The 19,516-nt window shown below is 38.5% G+C and overlaps 1 protein-coding gene and 1 long non-coding RNA gene across 2 annotated transcripts in view; both read right to left on the bottom strand.

Annotated features, from left to right (window-relative positions):
• Positions 1-19,516, bottom strand: part of DLG2 (discs large MAGUK scaffold protein 2) — a 1,006,374-nt gene that overhangs the window by 948,583 nt on the left and 38,275 nt on the right. The window lies entirely within an intron of this gene.
• On the bottom strand, positions 1,845-18,535 carry LOC136044609 (uncharacterized). Its single transcript, XR_010621833.1, has 3 exons — positions 18,311-18,535; positions 17,969-18,098; positions 1,845-2,408 (listed from the first exon to the last, which is right to left on the bottom strand). It is a non-coding gene; the product is annotated as an uncharacterized LOC136044609 (long non-coding RNA).

Raw genomic sequence — 19,516 nt, 5'->3', positions numbered from 1 at the left:
TGCGTAGTTATGCTCTTCAGATTTCAGTTACAGTAACAATGAACTCTTCACTTTAGCTGCATATGTGTGCTTTCTTTTTGCCCATGAACAGTATTTTGAGCACAGTAATTCAAATAACAGTGATTGCTGCCCTCCATCCACTTCACCAGAGAAAGAACATGTTAGGAATCTAAAACCTTTATCACACAGGAAAGGACTGAGCCTATGTATGAGGTGGACAGGGTTGCTTAAGGTACCTTACTATTCTTAGGAGTAGAAGTAAGACTGGAGAGATTAATCACATCAACTATTTCAACTTTAATGCTCAGAAATAAATGGCCTTTGCAAACAGATTATGATTTATCATCTTATGAATTTTATAACTACAGGCAAAATCCCTTCACACCCTTGACTGGGAACATCTAATGGAACTTCTCTGTAAAGAACAAAGCAATGTATCATGTCAAATTCCCACAGCTGTTATCCCACATTGCTAATGTACAAATCTTGAGGTCAAGGTCTTACTCAGATGCTACAGTGCTGACCCTCTTGTTGCTATAATGGACAGAAATAATGACATTCTTATTTTCCCAATTTCCTTTTACGTTGGGTAGTTTCTAAGTTCTTTCCTTCCCTTATTGCAATAACCAAAACAATTGCTATTGTATGAGATGAAACCAAGCAGCTCCGTTTCTTTAGACACAGGACAGCCCATCTCACTACATGCAGCAGCTTATTGCAGGTCTTCCTTTCATATCTGAGTAAAAATAAAGCAAGTTTCATCTCTAAGCTTTAACTTTTATGAAAATCCGAATAGAAATACATGGAATTCATACACCCTTCTACTTTCTGGCACAGTTGCAAGAGTTATTCTTCTAGGCATGCATGTTATTAAGACAACACCTTCACCTGTATCTCAGGCAGGTGATAAATAACCACTGTCAGGATGTAATAGTGATCTTAAGAAGCTCCTACTTACCTTGCAGCACAGGTGAATTTGGAATTGGAAGAAATACTACTGCTGCCTTAAGCAAAAAAAATTGCAAAGTAGTGTGCAAGCATCACTGGATGAATTCCCACAGTATGCTAATAAAATAGATGTTATCCACCTCTTATGGCAGATGGAAAACAGCACACAGCAGTTACCTGCCTTGCTGAGGTCTCAAAATAAGTCAGGAGGAAAACTGAGAACCGAAACTAGGAGTTAAAGGCTCCTGCTCCAGCACCTGCAACACTGGGAACAAGAGCACATGAAGGTTTCACATGAAGGTTTCAGTGTTGTGGTTTGGCCACAGAGATAACAGCAGACTTGTTTTCCTTCTAATGTGAGCATGTAGGCAGCTGTTGTAACAGTCACATATAGAATCTCCTTCATTTCAGACTGGACATTCAACTTGGAAGAAGCTAAGTGTGTGCAGACATGCTCAAAGCATCCATCCATTTACTGTGCAAGTCAGTTCCTAAGACCTGTGATTCAATATTTGCTTCAAGAGAAACACCACAGCAAGTTCCTCTTTGGTGCTCATGAGAAAAGAATTAATTCACAGACTGACACTCTTCTGGTCTTTTGTGTGTGTGGTTTTATTTTTTTTTATTTATTTTTTTAATTTATTAACAAATGTTCAACATTTTTCAAGTACGTTTTAACTCAAGAAATCATATTTCTCACAATCTTTTGATAGTAACAGTATAAAACATTTCTTCTTTTAAAGCAACAGCTGGTAGATAAAATGACTGTGACTTCCAACACTATGCATTCAAAACAGCAAATTTGTATACCTACATACAAACAGAACAATGTCCACAATGAAGTGGAAAATCATCAGTGGTGAGAAATTAATTAGATTCCCGCACACCACCATGAGTCCCTTAAAAGTGAGGAGTGTTGTTTTAACACCTTCACAGCAACTCGTGGACTACACTGTCTCCTGCTTTCACTCCTGAAGAAATATGTATCTGAAAAGAATTTAGGACTGGGAAAGCACCTCCTGAGTGATTCCCTGAAAATGTGCCCTAGTAAGAGAATAGTGATGACTTTGACTGTAGGGTAGATGGAGCTGAATTGTTGAAGAATGTCCACTTGTACTCCATCACATGAGCTATGTCACATCAATAGCAGCTTCTACATAGCACCACAATTCCAGTGAGTAATGTTCCAGAAGTATGTCTCTCCCCCACTTTAGGATTTTTTTTTCTGCTGCTTCTGCTTCTGAATTATGTTTCAGGACATTACTCAATAGTAGATAGCTTTTTCCTCAAGTGAAAGCAACTCAGGGACACAAACATAAAGGTTGGTCTTTATGTCCACATTCTTCATAACAGAAGTATTGAGCTCTTCTGGGAGTTGAAAAGTGCCACTGTGCAAGTGATGCAGCAAACAGAGGTGGCTGAGAAGAGTCCTATGGTGCAGGCTGACAGCTGAAGTTGAACTGTGAAAAATATCAGAGAGAATATGTCAAAGAATGAATATGATAAGTACATCAAGATTAACCATAATACTTTATTCTATTAAGTAAATAAAAGCCATTCTTTAGGAACTGAATGTATAAATGATGCTAAACAGAAAACCTTACCAAAATGTTGCATTGTCTGTCCATGGCAACTACACACACAAGGTGCTGAATTCCTCTTGACTATTGCTATGTGAACTATTGCTTGTGAATCCCTATCTGGGGCAAAACTATGTCAGTGCAGTACATGAGAATGGGAATGAGACTTGGTAACATAGCAGTTCAAAATGTGGCTAGAAAAGAGTCTGAGTTTGCTTCAAAGACAACTTCAGGGACTGCTGAACCAGTCTGTCACCCTTGCATGCTGACCATATCCAAAGCTACTCATTAAAGATTAGGAACTTGACTGAGGAAAGATTAATGCTCACAAGCTAGTAAAGGAAGATTTCAGCCATTTTGTAGCAGCTCTTATAAGAATATCCTTCTCTCTGTCTGCCCATTGCCATGCTAAAGCATCAGATCATTCACAAGCATGAAACATCAGGAATGGTGCCGTATGATGGGAAAATCCTACATGCTGGAAAAGAAGACTGCAGGACCATTGCTTTTCTTAAGTTTACCTGCACCCCTTTAATGGTGGAGAAGGATTAGAACTGTCTTTTCTCTGCCTCCTAAACTGGAGCTTGTTTTTATATATCACAGGATACAGATGTCTGAATGATGGAGGAGAGAACATGATCTGTTTCTCTGAGCTCCTAAGAGCTTAAGCAAGCTCCAAGAGTGACTTTGACTAAAGATGAATGAAAGTCCAGATGCAATGTTGTTCCACACATCTGTAGCAATCTCAACATGCAAACTCAACACTTGGTTTGATAATCTGATATATCTCAATTAGGAGAAGACTGGGTGACCCCAGCATGACTGCCTTTTGTAAAAACTGTCAAACCAACCTGTCTGATAGCAATTCCTTTCTATAATTATAGTAACCTGTACAACAAATCCAACTGTTTTCTTCCAGACCAACTCATATAAGCAGAGCATCCCACAGTATCATAAGAACAGCCAAAGATCCTGTGGATGTGGAAACAATCCTTGGCCAGATTAGCATCAAAAAGAACTTATTAATCAACATTTTATTACTGGAAAGCACCAATTAGCATCAAGCATGCTCAGATTCTAAGTTGATTCCAATCTAACAACATAAGACAGCATCAGAAGTAAAATCTAAGTGCCAAACTGATGAACATATTACAGGTGAAAATTTAGCAATTATAAGACTACATGGCTTTTATTCCACATATCATTCATCTAAGGACTGTAAGAACTGAAAGCTAATCAAACCAATGAGAAAAAGGAAAATCACATTAAACTGAACAGCAAGTCTTCCCTGAGCAACAGCTCCACCTAAAATCAGGCACTGACAAGTAACAGAAAGATTTTTTTTCAAGAATGCTTTTTCATTCTTCTTTTGCATGGTAATAAGAAGCCTAAAACTCTCAATGTCGTTTTCTCCTATCTCTGTCCGTTTCTCATTACCCTGCTGTTGTTATCCCATGATACAAATGTACTTACTTTCTCAGTATTTTAAAACTCAAGAACAAATTCTACTATTAATCTTGTTTTGTCACAGAACATATAGTTTCCCTACTCTGCTTTACTGATGTCCATTAGTGATTAAGAGAAAAAGATTGGGAACAGCAGACCAGTTTACAAGACAATTTCATATTTGGTTTCTCTGTCTGCATTTTCTAATAGAGTTACCAATTATTGCCCATTTTGATTCAGTGGTGTGGACATCAAACAATTAAAAATTACAAGTCAGTCATTGGAAAGTCATCATATGACAGTTTCTTTGACTCGTGGCTATGAGTTCATGATAATTTCAGAGATTATGCAGAACAACCCTGAGGGAATATGTATCTTACCTTTTCTTTTCTAATCAGTGCAATAGAAAAACCTACATTTGGCAGTCTTTTAAACCCTATTGCTGTTTCAGTAAGTGTTCAAGAAGTGTAGCACGGTGCCAGAGCAGTAAGTAAATAATAAGTGAAAAATGAAAGCAAAACGAATAATGCTTCCTGGAATAGGTTGCTCTATTTCTGCGAAGATGACAATTTTGCATGAAGTCCTTTCTAAAGGAGTGAATAGGATGTAATGAAGGTGAGATGTACCACTTCATCTTACAAAGTTGCAGTTGAATTTCCAAAAAAAAAAAGAAAGAGAATTCTCTGATTTCATACAGAGAAGGGGAGGAAGAAGACCCTGAAGTAACAACTTTTACTGAACAAAAGTAGAAGACAGACACCTGGAAGGTGGATTTCAAAGTAAAGTCCAAATGAAGGAGTTGAGTATGCGGTTGCTATCAGGAAATGTAAAAGGAAAGAAAAAGCAAAGTGCAACATAGGAAAGAAATTAGCACAAGGCTTCATGCGATGAGAGACACTGAAAGAGCTGTGGTCAGATACAGTTACAAGATAATCTCATAGCTGAAAATCTCACACTGAACTGTATCTGCAATCTGTTTAGGAGGGACCAGAAAAAAAGATACCATGGGGCACACATTAATAAATCATCCAACGGTCGGAGGCAAAAAAAAAATGTATGTTTGTACTCTGCTTTGAGATGGGAAAAAGGAAAGATTAAAAGTTGCAAAACTGAAGAAGTATGAAATGCAAAGCTTGAGACTTCTGGCTTGTGGAGAGACTTCAATTGCAAATATACCTCCAGAGAGCACATCAAAAACTCCTGACCCACGTGCATATTGATAATCATTGCTCCAGAAAGTTCAAGTAAACAATTTGGCTTAAGCAAGCTGAAAAAAGCAAAGACTAACACAGAGCTGGAGTGTGAACTGGAGTGTCAATGTATATAAAGCAACATACAGTTAATTAAAATAAAATGTCTTTCAGAGTAATCACTGACAAATTGATAAGTCTAACAGGCAGGAGCTAAGAAATATTTAACAGAAATCATTCTACATAGGTCAAAATAATTGAAGGAAAATGGAAAAGGCCAGGAACATGTATCTCTACAGTACAGCAGGAGCAGTGAAGGCTTTGTAAGAAGGTAAATACCACTCTGCTTCAGGTTTGTATCAAGAAAACCATTTCAGCTGCACTCAGTGAACATAATTACAGATGTTTACAAATATCCTTAAATATTTAACTACTTAATCTTCACAATATCTCTACTAAATAGCTGTTTCTTTGAAACCCCAATTTAAACAAGAGAAACATCTCTTAAAGCTTCTCTTTTGAAAGAGGATTTGTTCCTTTCACGCAGTGCTGAAACAGAAGAAGGTGCTGTATAGATGCCTCTGCAGGTGCAGCTTTGTAGATGGAGACACAAATGAGAGCTTTTCAGCTCTTTGACTACTGTCACCAGTCAAGCTCATATTCACTACAGGACTCAAAACATGAATGTAATTAAGTAAAAGGACAAAACCATATCTGCACATTACCAGTCCAGCCTCAGCCTCCTTAAAGTTTAGCTCAGAGCAGAGGAGTCCTGCTCAAGGCTGCATGCTGTGAGCACTCTGCTGTGCAACAGTAGACTTTGCAAGTTCTTGGCACTTCACCTCCAATTGAATCGACTGACAGATGCTGCTTTTCTGAGCCAAATTTCCAAGGCAGAGGGAAGGATAGGAAGGCAGTGGGTGTACTTTAAACTTGACATTTCAGCAGAGAAAATGTGTAGAATAATTGGAAGAACTTGCAACAAGCATATAGATACCCATAGACTTTGACCAAAGAGTCACTAGATGATCTAGCACAAAATTGAGAAGCTCTATACAGAAGAATATAAAAATAGTGCAGCTATGTGAATGAACTCAGATGTTCCTAGGGACATAATATTTTTTCATAGATGATCTGAAAGACAAGTCACCCGTACATTAATTAAATTTTTAGAAGTCATCAAATGAAGAGAGGCTGACAGACAGCGAGCAAGAACAAAGGGAGAAAATGGGCCAGCTTTGCTCTCAAAATACACGTGGACAGCTCTGTTCAGGCTTACTGAGTACTTCACTTGAGCATCTGATGGCAGCAGATGACTCTAGAGAGAGCTAACATTTAACCATATTTATTTTTCTATAAAAAAAGAAAAAGAGAGAAAGGAAAGAAAGAAAGAGAGAAAGGAAAGAAAGGAAAGAAAGGAAAGAAAGAAAGGAAAGAAAGAAAGGAAAGAAAGGAAAGAAAGGAAGGAAAGGAAGGAAAGGAAGGAAAGGAAGGAAAGGAAGGAAAGGAAGGAAAGGAAAGGAAAGGAAGGAAAGGAAGGAAAGGAAGGAAAGGAAGGAAAGGAAGGAAAGGAAGGAAAGGAAGGAAAGGAAGGAAAGGAAGGAAAGGAAGGAAAGGAAGGAAAGGAAGGAAAGGAAGGAAAGGAAGGAAAGGAAGGAAAGGAAGGAAAGGAAGGAAAGGAAGGAAAGGAAGGAAAGGAAGGAAAGGAAGGAAAGGAAGGAAAGGAAGGAAAGGAAGGAAAGGAAGGAAAGGAAGGAAAGGAAGGAAAGGAAGGAAAGGAAGGAAGGAAGGAAGGAAGGAAGGAAGGAAGGAAGGAAGGAAGGAAGGAAGGAAGGAAGGAAGGAAGGAAGGAAGGAAGGAAGGAAGGAAGGAAGGAAGGAAGGAAGGAAGGAAGGAAGGACGGAAGGACGGAAGGAAGGAAGGAAGGAAGGAAGGAAGGAAGGAAGGAAGGAAGGAAGGAAGGAAGGAAGGAAGGAAGGAAGGAAGGAAGGAAGGAAGGAAGGAAGGAAGGAAGGAAGGAAGGAAGGAAGGAAGGAAGGAAGGAAGGAAGGAAGGAAGGAAGGAAGGAAGGAAGGAAGGAAGGAAGAAAAAGAAAAAATAAAGCCTGCCATTATTCACTTATTTTTAACCCCAAGTCTACCTAGCAATAGAGCAAGGCCATTGGGTGACAGAGCAACACAGAATATGCACACACATACACACACACACGGCTGAAATAATACCTCTGAAAGTGCATTGTGGTGCAGACCTCACAAGAATGGGAGCAGTTATTTTGGTTTACTGAGTTTTGGGCAGAACAGGGCTCACACAACATCAAAACTTAAGACTAAAGCTGAATCGTTTAGAGAAAAGCAGTAACAGCCAACAATCCTCATCTAATAATAATACCCATCAAGTAATGCACAGTGAAGTAGAATATGGAAATTATACTTTACAGACAATATGTAATACTGCAAAAAACACTGATATGCAACTTCCTGAGGAATGGAAATGCAAAGGGAGGCATTGATTTCTTCTCACTGGGAACCAATGACAGGACATGTGGGTTGGCACAGAGCTGCACTGGGGCAGACTCAGTCTGAACATTAGGAAAAACTTATTAGCTCTGAGAATGGTTCAAACACTGGAACAGGCTTCCTAGTAAGGTGATTGATGCCCCACATCTGTCAGTGTTCAAGAGGCATCTGGATGATGCCCTCAAGAATATGTTTTAATGTTTGGTTAGACCTGAAGAGGTCAAGCAGTTGAAGCAGATGGTCTTTGAAGGTCCATTCCAACTGAACTATTCCATTCCATTCCACTATATCCTATCGTATCCTACTCTGCTCTACTCCAAACATACATGAAAGTAATTTAATGACAAGACTTACAGGGGATCTCATCAATGCTTATAAATATCTGATGACTGGGACAGGAACAGGCTCTATGCAGTGGTGCCCAGTGACAGAACAAGGGGCAACATGCACAGACTGGAACTAAGGAAGTTTCATGTGAACATGAAGATATTCCTTGTTACTGTGAGGGTGACAGACTGGAACAGGCTGCCCAGAGAGGTTGTTTCCTTCTCTGGAGACATTCAAAACATCATAGATGCTCTCCTATGCAACATGCCCTAGGGAATTTGTTTTATTGGGGAGTTGCAGTTGATGATCTCCAGAGGTCCCTTCCAACCCCTTCAATTCTGTGATCTGTGAATATATGCAAAAGTGTAATTCTGCAAGGATTTGATAACAGTGAAAATCCAGTAGAGGAAACATTTGCCATAGTTGCTAATAGCATAGCAGTTACTGAGAAAATGACTAAACGGAGCCTGGCTGAACATGGTCTTCAGAAAACCGATCTCCTTCCAGGAAATCTAGGGAAAAAGAATGATAAATGAAACCACGGGATAAGTTTCCCTAGGAATATTCTTCTAACACCGTTAGAATGCTTAAGAGAAATGCTTAGGTTGCTTAAAAAATTCTTCTGACCAGTGGCACCATTTTTAATCGAAGAGATTTATTCTGCCCTCACTAGCTGTTCCCCAGCCAGACCTCTGACTGGCTGTCCTATGCAGTGAGTAGCAAACACTATTAAATCAAAAATCTCATCTACTTGTCCCAGAAACAGCATTTTTTACTTTCTTTGTATCCACATGATTAGAGCAGATAATGTTCCAGCAGCTCTTCTGAGCTTCCAAAAACAAAAATCAGCCAGTTAAGTTTTCTTAACTGGCATAACAAACTACATTTAGAGCTGATTTTCTTTGTACATGTTTTACATAGCCAAATCTGACTTGCTTTATACTGATGATCCAAGCCACAAGGCAGAACAGGGTCTGATAGCTGCTTGGAACGAACTGGAGGGCCCTGCACTATTTACTATTATAGAAACACATGAGAATCTAGGAATGAAGAGATTTATAACTCCTGCTACACGAAAAATCCTCGGGCCACATTTTCAAAGGCACATAAATATGCAATTGATATGGCTAGTCAAAGCATTTGTAAACTTTAGAAATTCAACTTCACCCAGAAGTCAGTGTGTGCAAAGACATTTCATAGATCCTAGTAGGTGCCCTCCTGCTGATACAAGCACCTAAACAATTTTGTCAGTCTGCACCTAGTTCCCATGAGGTTGCTGTGAGTCAACATATAGAACATCATGATTTATTATAAGGCAAAGGCATCTGGAAGCTACAGATTTGTAAGATATCAAGACTTCAGTTCACACATCCACTTGAGTTAAATTGAAATCAGTGGCATTAGGGACCTCTGTATTTTTAGGCATCTGGCCTAAAACTCCTATTTTGTACCAAAGTTTTTCACCATAACAAAAGATGGAAGAGCAAAGTATCAGCAAATGTGCAAAACTGGCTCTACAGGGTTTTTCAGACAGTTATGAAGAATCAGGTAGGTTAGCTAATAACTGACCAAGTTTGTAGTTGACCCATTTGTGGAGTCATGCCACCACTGCTTCCAGATGCTCCAGGTATGGTGAGATTTTTTTCAGCTTATTAGTTATTATATACTTATATATATTATGTAGTTACCATATAGTTTAGTTATTTAGCAGCTGCCTCAGAGACCACTTTGCAATCAAATAAGTTGTCAAGTGAGATGAAGTACTGAAAAGCTGATCCATTTGTTTGGCCTAGAGTGAACACAGAGTTCATCTCTCTGCCTCACCCAAGTTACTGAAACTATTTCAGAACATTTAGTATGGTAATTCTATCCTCTGCTTTCTGTAAACTTCTAGATGGGCAAACTAGAGGTTTTATGCCAATTTTTGAGCTTAATTAAGTCTCATCTTTGCTGCTGGCTCACTCCAAAGTGAGTTCCATAGGCAAACAGCCTTCCCTATCTGCTGCATTTCCTCTCTGGGCAACCTGTTCCAGAGCTTCACTAAAAGATGATGGGGCACATAAATCTTATGTTTAAACACAACCTTGAAGGACACCTTTAAATAACATGTATGATTGAAGAAAACTTCAAGAAGCAATGGAATGTGCCTACTAATAGCAGCATTTTTGCTACTAACTAGAGAATCATTATAAGCTGTCTAATGCAATTCAAATTAAGGCACTGGTAGGCAGTGATGATCAGCTCTGGCTCAGGGTAGATAACACAAGAAGTGTTCAAAAGTCAACGTTTGCCAAATAGTAGCTACTTCACTCAAAAAACATACTTCAAATACTGAATACAGAGGAAAACCATAGCAGGTTGCTATTGCATGGTAAGTATGGGAAATGTTGATATCTTAAATAGCGGTTAATAGTGTTTTCAATTGCTTTCAGAAGAAAATAAAGGGGTAAATCAAATCAACCCACACAAATTTTATCACTGTGTTACAAGATCTCTCGAGGAAGGTGCTGGTGCAGGCACAGGCTCCATGTATTTCTTTCATTTTGCTGTGAATGAAATGAATAGCACAAGGAGAATGCAAACACAGTATATTATTGAAGGACATTTGAAGAGTGAGAACATGGCCACTCAGCTACTTATAATGTACAGAAGGATACATTCAGAATTGTAAGTATAAGTCTCAATAAAGGTGAGGGATGGATGAAGGGAAGAAAAGTGATGATAGAAAGCAAAATTAAATAGCAGAACAAAAATACGTCAACTGGCTTGGAAGGAGCTTTGCCTCCTTATGTGGCTCATGCATGTGTGAGCAGAATTTCTGAAAGAATAAGATGCTTAATTATCTTTAATAATATAATGAAAGCATTTTTAGATTTTTACTGTCCTCTAAATGATAAAAAGAAATGTCAAGATCTCATGTATTTGAAACTTTCAGCAACATATAGATTGGATAAGAGTGGTGAAGCACGAGAATAGGTTGCCCAGAGAGGTGGTGGATGCCCCATCACTAGAGACACTCAAGGTCAGGATGGATCAGACTCTGAGCAACCTGATCTAGTTGTAGGTGTCCCTGTTCATTGCAGGGAAGCTGAACTGGTTGATCTTTATGGATTCCTTCTAACTCAAACAATTCTATGATGATTCTATTATACACACGCATAAAAGGAGAAATTAGGAAAGCTCCGATCCCTCAAGATGTTGAATATTTGCTGAGAAGAGTGTAGTGCATACCACATGAGCAGGTGACACTACATAATAACCTAATGCAGACTGCAGTGTTACCTGTGATGAGAAACTGAGTAGTTGGTTAAGTTGCTCTACATTCGTATCACTGTAAGAGGAGCAAAGAATTTGTTCCCTTATTTCCAGCTACAAACAGTGAAAACATCAGCTCAAAGATGCTTGCACTGAAAATAAGTATATCAAATCTTACAGCTATATTTAGATTGACCCGTAGAGTTGACTTTGAGATTACTCCCACCAATACAGAGTCAGATAAGCCATTCCAACTATATCAAGTAGATCCCACCCAAAACTATCAAGGTTATGCTTAACCAAAGTTACAGAAAGCCATGGAACTGCAGCTGGCTGTTTTTTCAGTTGATAAGTGGGTCACATATCTAAGGGAGGGGGTAATGTCCACAGGAAGTGAGCAGAGATCCAAGCTAAAAGTTTAGTGGGAGCTTATGATCACATCAAGTTATCAATACAGACAGTCACAAAAGCATATGAGAAACTGCAGGATTTGGGATGAGGGATTCCAATCCAAGAAGAACTGCGTGTTTCATTAGCAGTAAAGAAGAATTTGTCCAGAATTCTGCCTCTGTACATGGCACCCATTCTCTAAGCACAAACGGTACATTTGATTATGACTGGATCAGGGAAAATGTATAATCAACTAAAAAAAATACAAAAAAAAAAACCCTTAAAAGATAAAAAGGCAATCAGTGCTAACAAATAGCTTGAAAACTGAAAGGATGTGCAGTTTTTACTAGTTCTGATAAAACAGATGAAATTCGAACTAGAACATTGTGAAAATCAGTGTATTTAGTGAAAATGTCATTGAAATTTTGCCGTGTGATTCAAAATAGAATTGGCTATCTGTTAGATATTGTTCTGCAATTTTTCAAATTCTCTAGAAGGGTGGCCAGCAGGTTGAGAGAGGTGATTCTGCCCCTCTACTCTGCTCTTGCAAGACCCCACCTGGAGTACTGAATCCAGTCTGGGGCCCCCAACATAAGAAGGACATTGAGTTGTTGGAGCAGATTCGGTGAAAGGCCACGAAGATGATTAGAGGACAAGCTGAGAGAGCTGAGGCTCTTCAGCCTGGAGAAGAGAAAGCTCTGCAGGGACTTTCTAGCAGTCTTCCAGTATCTGAAGGTGGCCTACAAAAAAGCTGGGGAGGAACTGTTTACAAGGACATGTAGTGATAGGATGAGAGGTAATGGCTATAAACTGGAAGAGGGTAGATGAAGACTAGATATAAAGGAGACATTCTTCACTTGAGGGTGGTGAGACAATGAAACAGGTTGCCCAGAGAAGCTATGGGTGCCTCCTCTCTAGAGGTGCTCAAGGCCAGACTGGATGGGGCTATGAGCAACCTGGTCTAGTGGGAGGTGTTTATGCCCACAGAAGTGGAGTTGGAACTAGATGATCTTAAAGGTTCCTTCCAACCTAATCCATTCTATGATTCTATCAATCTATGATTCTGTGATTTCCAGTTATATTTCAAAGCACACAGACTTGTTAAGAATCCTGTCTGTTTTCTCTTCCCTTGTCTTCCTTGAATGATGTACTGAATACACTACAATTTTCTGGATATTTTCCATACATTTACATAAAACATATAAAATAAAACAGAATGTTTTCACAATTTTGACACAAAGCATTTTATTTTGTCCTCATGAATATGAACAAAATTCATGTCAACACCCTGGACATTATTCTTTTGAATGCTCCTGCTTTTTCTATTGCTTCAAGCTGAGAAACAGTTCTGAAGTTATTCACCTGTTCACAAAATGGGCTTTTCCAATTTAGCACTCCAGTTCTACAATATTTTTTCCCATACCCCCAAAAGTTCCTGCAGCATAAGCTGTCACTGTCACTGTCACTGTCACTGTCCTGTCTCAAACAGGGGTTTCTAACCTTCTTATAGTTCCAAAAAAATTATCCAAAATGTCACTATGGATAAAAAATTCCTTACAGTTTCTGAGAGGTACAGAGACAGGTAAGTAGTCAACCCTCAGAATTCTGCCTGTGGTGGACAGGTATCGTGGTTTCCATTTTGCAGTTAGGGAAGCTGAAGCATGCATTTCAAGGATTTACTTCTCTTAAGGTTTGTTGTAGAGTCCAAGATGACAAACAGGGAAATGTGTAAGCAAACTTATTGCAGTTATCCGACTCTGTATGACATTGATATTAATGAAGAAGAAGGGGACAGCCTGTTTCATTCCCTTGTCTGTGAATGTTGCAGCTACTCAGTATGAGTAACAAAAGATAACACTGGCTTGAAGAAATCTTGTGAGAGAACTACAGTCAGATTCTTCCTGCAGTTGTAAACAACCTCTCTTAAACTGCATATCTCCCAAATGCATTTCATCTACCACAACGAGTAACATCTCTGAAGTAATGCATTACAGGTAAGCAGAAGTAGAAAATAGCAGGATTTACCCATAGAACTCATCACAAGCAAGTACAGAGCTTTGGCTTTCCTTTGGTTTTGTACCTAGTAAACACATTTATTGCTGATGGGTTGAATGTTGTGATCAGTAGCAAAAATAATCAAAACATGTAACATATAGTTTTGTTCGCACTTCTCTCTGTCCTTTTGTTTGGGGAACCAATCTGTACCCCTGCACATTTTTCTTTCTGTCATTGACCTTCCTAGACATCCAGCAGCTCAGTCAGATTAGAATCATAGAATCATTAAGATTGGTAAAGAACACCAAGATCACCAATCCAACCATTGATCCATCCCCATTATGCCCACTAAACCATGTCCCTCAGTGCCACATCTACACATTTCTCGTACACCTCCTGGGATGGTGACTCCACCACCTCCCTGGCAGCCTGTTCCAATGCCTCACCAGTCTTTCTGAGAAGAAATTCTTCCTAATATCCATCCTGAACCTCCCCTGGTGCAATGTAAGGCCATTACTTCTCATTCTATCATTAGTAACCTGGAGAAGAGGTAACTCTTATTGAGGGTAACCCCCCTCAAAGACTGTGTCAGGATGTCAGATGGTGTTCCCAGGAGACACTTCCCATTCAGATTCTCTGGGGAAACTGATATATCTTAGTCAGCTTCTGGCAATACCTAAGGCAGATTATCATTCAAGCACACAAAACTATAAAGATCCCCAAGACAACTATAGCCAGGATAATATTCCTGTATTTTTAATTAATTTATTTTTTTCCCTGAGCAAGAACAGTCCCTCTTAATTCAGGGGCTTATGGGACTTGCATAACTGGCTTTGGAAGCAGCTGCAATCAAGCAGATGGGCATATCTAATATCTTCCAGAATGCTATTAACCATCAAGGGAATAATACTATTCTAGACATCTCCAGTAGTTTCCCTGTAGCAGCTCTCCTTTAAATTGAGCTGGGAATCCCTAATAACTCTTCCACGCTAAAAGAAAGGTAGAAGGGAAGTCAAGAACAGCATCTCATGGGAGAAGAAGATAATATTTCCTTTTAACACTCTCAATAAGTAACAATTGTAATGAAAAAGTTGCATATTCATGTGCAACTGGTTAATACAGAATTTGTATTAAGGGTACATCTTTCAAACAAGACTCATGTCACCTGCAGGAAAGACTTCTATAGTGTAGCAGTCTATCACTGAGTTACTAGTCTAGATAAAATTTTTATGCGGTGGAGAGAAATAGACACTTCTATGACAGGATTCACCTCAGCAAGAGGATGGAGGAGGTTAGATAATTCACAACTTTAAGGAGGTTATTTCTTTCCACATATGATAAAATGTTCTTTAGACAACTAGCTTAGAGGTCCCTGCAGAATTCCAAATTCTGGAACAGACATTAAATCATTATGAGTTCAAAATCCATCAGTCACTAGTAAATCTCACACTGTGGTAGGAAGATCCTCTTTGTCTTTACTGTCCACCGTTATTAATTCTATTCATAGGTAGTTAGACCATTTACACACAGAAATGTGTCTATATACATATATATATATATATATGAGGATGTGTACATGCATACATGGAGTCTCTCTACACTCTCAGTGTTTACTTTATTAAATTCTGCTTCATTTCAGATAAAAATGGGAAAAATATGCATAAGGTAAATCATCTAAACTGAGATGTTCTGTATGGATATGCTTTCATGCCCTCCTTCCACTTACACATTTCCTTTTCTTTGTCCATCATCTTCAAGTTTTGATCAAGTCATCAAGTTTTAATCTTGTCACTTTTTCTAATTTACTTTCTATGATCTATTACTTCCCCTCTCCCTTACCCTTCTCCCTCTTCCTTTCCTTTCTTGACGAGGCATATTTTCCTCTCCCCAGTTGTCTTATTTTAAATTCAGTTTCTTCAGGCCATTTCCTCTACCTTTACCCCATGCTTCATTTTCTAAGTTCTTCCTCTCCCTCTTTATTCTCTCACCTCTTTACTTCTCACAAACCTCTCCCAATCCTACCCCTGCCTGTTAGTGCCATTACAGAAGAATAAACTTAGCAAGGCTTAGTTCTGTGTTTCTATATACATTGTTTAATTACTATCCCAGCAGTTGGGAATTGAAGAGTTGAAGACTTAGTGTACTTTAAGAGATGATACTTGGTCTAACATATTAGGACACCTTATTTGTTGCTAAATAACTGAAAATATATTAATTATGAATACTGTCCCTTCCCTGAAGGCATTCAAAGCCAAGCTGGATGGGACTTTAAACAACCTGGTCTAGTGAGAAGTGTCCCTGCCTATTGGAACTAGGTTATCTTAAAGGTCCCTTCCAACCCAAACCATTCTATGAATCAATGATTCTAGAAGGGAAAAGAAGAAGTACATACTTTGAGGATAAATATTAAACCCACTTAGATTCTTTGAGGGACTTGCTAATGTTCAACTCTGTTAAGGTAACACATTTTGCCAAGGCTAGGTTCCCTTTGATGCATGTAACCTGAAATGTAGGACAAGCATAGAGAAAATAATTCCTTAAAAGGTATGCATCAAGAAAGCATTTAGAGCAAGTCTGCAAGATAAAGGGAGACAGAGACCTTTCTGATTTAACTATGGGTAAGAAAAGTAAGACTGTTCTTTATTTCTTCTGTCTGTTGAAATATTTATTTCTATACAATCCATTTGGTCTTAGTAACCAGTTTTATTCTTCTCCCAGGGTACAAGTGCTTTAGGAAGGAAACAAGTACCTTATCATGATATGGTAGCAGGAAAGCTACCTGACATGTAAGAAGGCACTGTGGAGCACAACTAAACCAGAAGTCCTACACAAGCTTTGTAAGAGTGTCCCTAGGGATTCTTGCACCACACACCTTTCCAATATCCATGGATCCCAGTCCTATTTTTAGGTTATGTCAACTTTACTTTGACTTTCTAGCTATGCCCCTGAAATCTTCTGAATTAACGTTATGTGCCTCTTTTTCATTACTGAGAATTCGACCCCTTTCTTGCACAGACTAATTCCTCTGCACAGAGCAATGAAACCCTTTCAAACTGATAAAATTCCACATCTAGAGGTAAGCAAGATCATCAGAAGCAATCTAAAGGGCGCATGCTTCATGTCCACGTCCACTTATGTCAACCCAGTTTGAACTGAAATTCGACTGAGACACTAGCAAAGGTACAAACGTGCAAACACAGAGATACACACAAAAATGACAGCTTTACACTTCAGAAAGGATGTAGAAGAACTTAAGAAGCAGCTGCTGAACCTTGCTAAAAACCTTCACATAGGTGTCAGCACAGGCACCCCTGTTTCCTGGCCATAAAAAATAGAAATACTGTGAGAATTCAGCAACAAGAGTCCAGCAAAGACTATTTTATCTTCTCCTGTCTCTAGAGAAAACCCTTTGGTGTCAAATATCCTTAGTAATTCTGAATCAAAATGTAATCAAACGTAACCTTCAGTGTTGATTACAATGTATTAAAGATGACAGTTTTTCATTGTAAAAGAAAAAGAAAAACATTTTTTTTTTCTTAAGGGGAGATAAGACTTGGCAGTTATTAATTCTGTATTAAGAAATACAGAAAAAGACATATCACCAAGAGAGGCAAATACTTTCCTCAGGTGTAATGACTGATAAATTAGAAGTTTAATGATCCAGTGTAATAATTCTTTGAATTCAAGAAAGGCATGTGGTATCCAGCTGGACAAGAGACTTTGACTATGTGCCACTACAAATCTAGACTTGCATATAATGTCTGTGGAACCAGACCAAAACATGAACAGAAATTTCACTCTAATGAAGTGCAAAATCTTTGTTTGGTTTCAGGTATTAGAGTTGATATTTCACATGCTGAGGCTGACAATTAGCTGACTTTTCAGCTGTCAGAACATGACCTTATTCTTCGCCCATTCTGGTCATGACTGACCACTGAGATGCTGAAACTTCATCTGATTTCTGACTTTCTGCTGCAAACAAACTATAATAGAGATTTAGTAATTGGGAGAAGACGTGGTTTTCCCTCAAGAGAGAGGCAAAATATTTTTGCAGTACCAAGAATACCATTTGATTAAATGAATAGAAATATTGCAGAAGAAAATATTGTAGATTGGAGAAAAAATTGAGCTCTTGACTCAGAAATTAAACCTTTTTTTTGCTTTTGATGGGTTTTTTTTGTTGTTTTTGTTGTTATTTGGTTTTTGTTTGTTTGTTTGTTTTAACAGAGTTCTGAATAATGATAAAATCTGGAATGTACAGTTCTTACTTGCATATATTCTACATTCATAATGAGAACATTAAATAATCTTAAAATGATACCTTTTTTGTTGCTCTTAATGCATTGTCACATGAGAGGACTCATTCAAAATTTTGTCCCCTCAAGAGCCAGAGGTCCCTATTAATTTGTGCAGAGCAAAACTTTCAGTTTGTCTTCTTCATTTTCAGAGAGCTGAAAAAGAAAAGAAAGAAATATCAACTTCTCATGATACATAGTCTTCAAGAACATATCTTATTTCTGTTATAGCCTTTCTACTATTTACCAAATTCATAACAACTGGCAGATGTAAACATTGTACTTCAGCATAATTACAAAAAAAAAAAAAGGCTCTACTATTATTCATTATGAAAATATTGTGAGACTTAGTAAAAGGATACACTTACCAGGAGCTTAACTTTGTAGATGGAGAAATGCCTTTGGTCCCTGTTACTTGGGCCAGGTGGATCATACTGCCTAATCTTTTGGGCATCCAAGGACATCGCATGCAACAGCCGCTGGCAGTGAAGTGTGGGAGATGGTTCCATGTCTGGTTGCTTTCTTTGTGAAGCTATCTTGAAAATGAAGAGATTTCTTTTGCTTTTTTTTAATCACCGGCTTGCAAAAAGCACAGATGCAGCTATTGGCATGATTTCCCTTTCAGGATATTATTCTGTTAATGTAAGAGTGGATTTGGGATGTCTGATTTCCTTCCTGATCTCGTGTCTTTTAGCCTTACTTAAATACTAATATAGTCAATTTCCAGAAGTAGACAACAAGAGAAGAGCAATAGTGTCTCTTATTAACAATGATTTTTCTATTCTGTTTATTTACTTTCATCTAGGTTTTCAGTGAAGAATTATGAGTGTTTCAGATAAAGACATCTTTAAAATCAGAGATGTGTGACATATTTCCTTCGAATATGACTTCTGAATAATAGAATTAATCAACCACATAGAAAAATCTGTCATTTTATATGTTTGCGTTGACCAAATTGGCCAAATAAAATGTCTTCAGTACAGATGTATTGGGGGAGGAGAAGACTGAGAAAGAAAGCAATCAAATAAATACAATGCACAGAAAACATCCACAGATGTACAGAGCTGATCGTTGCCACCATGTTTCTATGGAATTGTTCACTTACTACCTGTATGGCAAGCAAAGCATCACAATTATGATTATGCTAACGAATCCAATTCGGAGAGGAACCTATTCCATTAGAAATGCCTACCTCCCCCTCATTCATACTCACACACAGCATGATGCCTGTCCCACGCAGAGACAGACACCTACACCAATTTAATTAATTTTTAGTTTCGGTGTTGGTCTTCCCCGTGAACCAACCCCAGAAAGATTTGTGTATCCAAGTGATTCAGAGCTAAAACCAGGGAAGTTTTAATTCATAGTAGGGTTACAAGTAAAACAAATCAAATGGAGTAGAGACCAGATGAGAAGCAGGCATCCTGTCTGAGAGGTTAGCAAACAACCTCTGGCTGTAAAGAATCTGTCTCAATAAATACAACGCGTTGGCTATTCCATCTCACAAGCTGACAGCTGAAGGATGGTAGAACATTTGTCTTGGTCAGAATAACATCAGATGGCATCAGGAGGGT

Source organism: Cyrtonyx montezumae, unplaced genomic scaffold, assembly GCF_038088225.1.
Source record: "Cyrtonyx montezumae isolate F1298 unplaced genomic scaffold, pur_monq_1.0 scaffold_12, whole genome shotgun sequence".
In the NCBI taxonomy this organism is placed as follows: domain Eukaryota; kingdom Metazoa; phylum Chordata; class Aves; order Galliformes; family Odontophoridae; genus Cyrtonyx; species Cyrtonyx montezumae.
The sequence above is the reverse complement of the archived record's forward strand: the minus strand, read 5'-3'. Positions and strand labels throughout refer to the sequence as shown.